Raw genomic sequence first — 7,259 nt, 5'->3', positions numbered from 1 at the left:
ATTAATATTAATCCGATTATATGATATATTTGACTATAATTTTAATCTAATTGAAGATATTTATCAATTAATAAGATAATTGTTTCCTTATAAGATAATTGATTAATTATTTTAAGTAAATTGATAAATTGTTTTGCAAGAAATCATCAAATATGGATAATTATGTGATTAAATGTTAATTTAAATTATTTGTTATTTGATCCTTGTTGTTGTGAAAAGTTTCATATTTGGCCCTTTAGGTTTTATAGTTTAAATTTGAACCCCAAAAGTTTTGTTGTTTTGAAATTTAAATAGTTGAAACCCTAATGTTTTGAAAAAGGTTTCAAAACTTGCCCTCAAGTTTTGGAATTTAAATTTTGATTAAATAGTTTAATTTTGATGCATATTTAAATTCTAATCCCTAATGTGTTGAAATGTTTCAAAACTTGCCCTCAAGTTTTAGAATTTAAAAGTTGATTAAAAGTTTAATTAGGAATGTTAAATTCTAAAACTCAAGTATAGTTTTGAAAAAGTTCAAATCACACCCTTATGGTTTTATTAACTAATTAAGGTATTTAATTAAAGAGGTTTGATAAATCCATAAAAGTTTAGGTTTACAATTTAAGTAAATTAAAAGTATAATTGTTAAATTGAACCACCTAATATTTTAAAAGTGTGAAATACACCCTATACTATATATATAACATTAAAAGTCTAACATTATATATATGTATGAGTAAATGTCAGTCTTACCGTTAGTAGGCCTCATTCACGAAGCTGGTCTATAAGGGGTGTTTAAGGAAATTGCCTATAAAATGGCGATTGAATGGGTATCCACTCTTACCCACCGCACTCTTGACTAGTGGAGGGTCGTTAGCCGAACGGGTAGGATAGGACGAAACCTTCCATTATAAGTATAATGAATTATAAAAGTAACTAAATGTTTTCAAAATTCCCAATCTTAGTTACTTAGGCAAAAGTGAATTGATGCAATTCCATGAAATTACACTTTGTGCCCTTGCAAAGACGTTAGTGGAGCGTGTGTGGTTAACCGGCACACTAAATGGGTCTAAGCAAAGGTAGCAAAGGGTGACTCAATGTTTGTCATAGTTCGGTGGAGCGTGTGTGGTTTACCGGCACATCGAATAGGTGACTGTAACATGTGAGGGCACCATGTAAGTTTGCATGGTTATTCACACCCGCTTTGTGATCCTCGGCATCCCAGTCACAAACAAGAGGGGCATATCGAGATTTAAACATGCCATTGAAAGTTCAATGAATCTCAAAGGATCTAGGAGTTTTCATAGATTTAAAACTTAAAATTCTTTTTCGTTTTTCATGGTGGAAATTAGTGAATCGTCATTCACTTACCTTCAAATATTCTGCAATTAGGGTTACGGCATCCCTCTCCCGAGTTGTAGAATATTGTGTTGGGTTCTAGCCTTAGTATCTCATTTGGGTGATTTACTAAGGACTCAATCAATCAACTAACTTGAATTCGTTTTCTCCCGTTTTGTAGATGTCAAAGTTCGACAACTATGTTATTCCAAAATCCCGTGGAACAAGCATTCCACATGAAGATGATATTCCACGATTCGATCGAGGATCAAGAAATCATGCTTCACTTCCTCCTCCTCCTCCAATTATTCTCCCTAACCCACAAGATTGTAAAATTGAAAGGTTCAATATCACTCAAGCCCTTTTGGCAAGTAAACATAAAGAAGGAAAGTCGGTGTGTGCACACGTCCTAGGGATGAAGTCGCGCATTGATAGACTAAGAATGATGGGATCCGTTGTTAGTGAAGAGATGGCTGTTGATTGGGTTCTTCAGTCACTTCCAAACTCATATAGTGAGTTCGTAAGAGAGTACTATATGACGAACCACAACGTGACCCTTATAGATCTCACCTATATGCTTATTGCTGCCGAATCAGCAATGGTTTGGCGCAATAGAAAAGCAAAGTTGATTGGTGAATCTGCCTTCAAGACCTATATGGATATAGACAATGGCAATGAAAGACATGCAATGATCGAAAAGTTTGATCATAAGAGAAAGGCGATGTCTGAAGTAGTTCCATGTGGTGTTCCAAAAGAGTCAATTTGCTTTTATTGCCAAGAGAAGGGGCATTGGAGACGAAGTTGCCCTAATTACCTAAGAGATCTAAGAGATGGGAGAGTCAAAGGTATGACTGCACTTTAAGTAAAAATCCACTATCTAACTCCATTAAGTTCCTACTCATTGATTCTTAATACATGATGTAATAAGATTACATTTGAGTGTTTTGTAGGGTCGGTGAAAAGAAAGGAAGCTTGATAAGAGAGCAAGATGAATCTAATCACAAGAGATGGATCTCGATCGCATGGACTTGAAGATTAGATTTTGAGCTTAGAAAGTTATGATAGAGTTGTTAGAAATTTTCTTTTGTACATAGTTTTCAATGGATTTTGCATTGTAAGGACAAATTTTTTCCGCTGCTTTTATAAATAAAATAAATTTTGTTTGACTTATTTATTTAATTGTTTATTTCCTTACAATGAAATCATTATGAAAATCGATGTTTGAATATTTCTACAACGAATGGATATGATTCTTGTTTATATTATTTATGGAAATGTCAAGAATTTACCAAATAGGGAGAGTTTCTCATCGCCCAAAATTTCAATCGGACAGAAATTTGGAATCATGCAACTTGGTTGCATGATGAATGAGAAATTCATATTTGGAAATTAGACTAATTCATTGACAAAGTGTCAAGTGAAGGACTAGGAGATCGAGTACACAAAGTTGTGTGTTGATCAAAGTCCACCATAAGAGTAATGAGATATTCGTCATGATTTACTAAAGGTTTAGTAAATATGATTATACTTATAAGATTAAGTGTAATTCTGAATTGATTGAAAAAGTTTAAATCAATAGTAGAACGAATAACAAGAATCAAGTAGGCAGAAAGATAAAAGTTTCTCCATTCTAAGAAGAAGGGAGAGTGCCTTTTATGCTTTATGATACGTCTTAATGATTAAGAACCATATCTCAATTGATCCTCTAAGTGAATCTTAGTACAATTGTATGTTTAAGAAGAGGAATCAGGAATTGAAGAAATGGTCAAATCAAGAAGTCAATCATACTTCGTTCCAAAACAAGTCTTAAAGTTAAGATTGTGACATTGAGTGAAAGGTATTAAGAAGGTTTGTAACTTTCATTAAATGTGGAAAGTTGTGATGTCTTGGATAAGACAAAGACCAACTAGGACCAATTTATGAAGTGTTTTGATAAAAGCAACACTAACTCTTGAATATTTGTTTGTCAAGAAATGGTTTTTGACAAGAGAATCTTATATGTCAAGGAGTCAGTGGGAGTCTTAATGGTCTTGAAAGGTTTCAAGAACAAATCAAATAAACCTTATCGATCATCACTAGCACACGAGTTGAGGTTTACAACCTATCGTGTTGACATTATTTTGATTATGTGCCAATCCAATCGAGTTAATTATGCATGTGAGTTCTATGAGTTCTCATTTTGAACGCATAAAAGGCAAAGCACATTAATCAAAGAAAGGTACATCGATAGGAAAGGGTGAGCTGCTTAACTACTTGGAAGACATGGTGGGCAGCTATGCTACCATAAAGGCAAGAAATCAAAATCAAGAAAGTTCGATCCATAAGAGTTTGAATTTGTCGTAAATTTTGGTTTTGACAAATTCACATGGATAGGAACAAATACACTGTTTAAATCTAAGTGTCATAAGATTTCCTCCTTCATGAAAATGATTGTGAGGAAATGCTTTCACTAAGACAGATTTTAAGAAGATAGTGATTGTAAAATTGCATTCTCGAATTCAATTATGGTTACGGCATCCCTTTCCATAATTTGAATTGTGAGGTTTGGCAATTAGTCTTAATTGTTTAGACACACATATGAACTATCGAAGGCAAATGTGTATAAGTTCAAGAAACCTTGATAAAAGATTATCAAAGCACTAAGTATTAGAAACATGAACTTAAGAAATTCAATAAGCATTGTTTTTCTAAAAGTTAAGATGTTTATGAATACATGTCGAAGCTAGTGGGAGCATAAGTGTTATGTTTTATAATAATCATCAAGATAGTGGGAGCATAAAAGTTATGATTGTATGATTATTAAGGAAAGTATTGCAAGGTTAGCAATATTAATTATAGAAAACAAGAGTCATATTTTGCAAAGTCGCAATTGTTGAAGAGTTGTTTTGCTATAATTAAGGGAGAGAATATTATGCTTCATTTCAAATCTAAAGGTTTAGGTTGAGAAATGTTAATAAAATTTAGTCAAAGGTACAAAGTGTGTTCTTAAAATTTCGATTATGATTACGGCATCCCTCTTCACAATTCGAATTTTGAGAACATAGCAAATAAAACATTATGCGTCGTGTCCCATACGCTTCGGGTATAGGATCGATTGCAAATGCTTTAATGTTTGACCATTCTAAAATTTTCCAAATGTCAAGTGCATTTAGAGGGAAAAGGGACTAGAATTGGTTTTGACTAAAACAATTAAACAACTATCAAAGGACAACCCAAAGTTCGACGAGGATTGGTCGCTTGTGAGTAGTTGGAAGTATAGTATTGGAAAATATGGAAATGTTTCCATATTGGATGGACCGTATCGACATCATTACCTATATAAGATTCTATTAAGAATGAGTTGTCATATGGAACATATGGAAGTGTGTCCATATTGGGAATTGAATATTGAGAAATCTATGACTAGATTAGAAACTTCTATGCAAAAGGATGTTCAAAGAATGTACTTTGAGTGAGAGACATCACGTCTATGGAATTGTCTTGTAACAATCTCCGATAGAGGACTTTGTAATATCATTGGCAATAGTCTTTGTGACTTTGGTGCAGTGACATTACGAAAGGATAAGTTGCATAGAATGTTAGAATCTAGCATATTCTATAAGTAGCAAGAATTTGATATTCTTTAACATATGGAAAAAGGATTTGGAGTTTAGAAATGAGAATGATTGGAAATGTGTTCAATATGATCTATTTCACAAAGTAAGAACCATAGGTAAACATTGTGTGCATGCTAGGAGCATGGGACAAGTGTTGTAATTCAAGTAAGAAGTTGATTACCCGAAACGACAAATAATGAGTAATCAATATGGTGATAAATAAAAGGTGTTTTATTTATGCTCAAAGGGTTGAGGCCGTATGGGATTAGTATTATTCTTGTGTTTCACATTTGCATGTTTTGACTTCCAGAATAATTGAGTTTATTAAGAATAGTCAAATTATTCAAACGGGCCACAGTCATTCATATGTTGGAAGTAGATATGAATGAAGACTGTCGTGAATTGGTGTGTGGATTGTCTAGAAAAGTATTAGACATAAGCAAATGTTTGCTGCAACGTTCATGAATGCTTATGAATATGATTTGAGCATTGGATTAAACCCACGCTCACTTGGATCACTCCATGAATTATATCACGAGTGATTGGTGAGACGATAACATCTTATATTCTTGAAACCGAGATGTGTGAGTTGTATCTTGCAAATCGGTTGCACATTGATAATATGTAAACGCACCAGTAACTTGGTGTTATAAAACATATTGTTGTGTGTGATTCGGTGCGTGAGTACAAGCAAGAATTGTATCAAAGTTTATCCATTCCTTTTATTCAATGTAGGATAAAGGCGATATCTTTGGGCCCCTCGATGGTTTACTGATGACAAACGTAAATGCTCGGCCGGGCTAGGGCTAATTTGTTTTGTTCAATTAGTCTGTCGTCATAAATCAGAAATCGAGAAGAAGTACAAAGAGAATGATTTGAAATCATATCTCATATGATATCTAGAATGGAGGAATATATGATCCCATATCTAAGGACACGCGTATCTAATAGGATCAGAGTTGACAGCGGCTTTGGAAAGCTACGATTGCAGATCGGGATCTAAATTCATACGCAGAATAGTTGTTAGACTTATCCAAGTGGGAGACTGTTGGATTAGTGTCTAAGTCCATAACTATTTTGGTATGTACTTGACCCGATGGTGCATGGTCCTTTTGGGTTGCCTTCACCAAAGCAACTTGATAGGATGAATTATGGAGAGAAAGGATTAAATATGATTTATTAATATATTATGAGAATAATATATTAAAGGAGAAATCGTATTGTTTAATTAATATTAGTCAATCATTAATTGGTATTTAGTTTTGTGACTAAAAGAGATTAATTAAACTTAAGGGACTGGAATTGTAATTATAAGATAATTGCAATTAGGGCCATGGATTGCCTTTTATTATAAGGTGGACGAATTTTATGGGGAAGCCCATATGAAATCGTCCAAGGCTTTAAGAAAAGGGCTCCATGGGTTGATTAGGGCTTAAGCAACCAAATTAGGGTTTCCTTGTTAGATAACCCTAATAGCCTTACTATATAAAGACCCTTTATGCCTCAAAAACGTGGACAAGCAACCTTCTAGGGTTTTCACACGTTTTGGGCAGCCTCCATCCTCTATCCTCTTCATCCTCTTGCTTATGGTGTTTGTGAACCATTAGAGGAGTGACACTTGTGACTCTAAGCCTTCCAAAGTCAATTCAAGGAGGAATTGGGATTGTTATTGCTACATAACAATCAAGGTAACATTATAAACTTATTCTAATATCTAATATGATTACTTGTATGCTAGAATTAGGGTTTATAGTCTTGGATTCAAAGCATGTACAATAGAGAAACCTAGATCCAAGCATTAGGGTTTGTATGAGCACATAGGATGTCTTGTGACCAATACCCATCAAAGTATACCAGTGGTGTGTGACTATCCGGAAGTTTTTCCCGAAAATCTTCCTGGATTGCCCCCTGATAGACAAGTGGAGTTTAGAATAGACTTGTTACCAGGAACAACACTGATAGAAAAATCCCCATATCGATTAGCACCGACAGAGATGAAGGAGCTTATTACACAAATTTTGGAGTTGTTGGACAATGGTTTCATTAGACCTAGTTCATCACCCTGGGGAGCTCCGGTGTTATTCATGAAGAAGAAAGATGGGAGCATGAGAATGTGCATAGATTATAGAGAGATGAACAAGGCAACAATAAAGAACAAGTACCTATTGCCAAGGATTGATCACATGTTCGATCAGTTGCAAGGTTCGAGCTATTTCTCGAAGATTGATCTTAGGTCAGGATATCACCAACTAAAGGTGAGAAAGCAGGATATTGAGAAGACTGCATTTAGAACATGATATGGACACTACGAGTTTTTGGTTATGTCGTTTGGACTAACCAATGTTC

This window comes from Lactuca sativa, chromosome 5 (genome assembly GCF_002870075.4).
Source record: "Lactuca sativa cultivar Salinas chromosome 5, Lsat_Salinas_v11, whole genome shotgun sequence".
Lineage (NCBI taxonomy): Eukaryota > Viridiplantae > Streptophyta > Magnoliopsida > Asterales > Asteraceae > Lactuca > Lactuca sativa.
The sequence above is the reverse complement of the archived record's forward strand: the minus strand, read 5'-3'. Positions refer to the sequence as shown.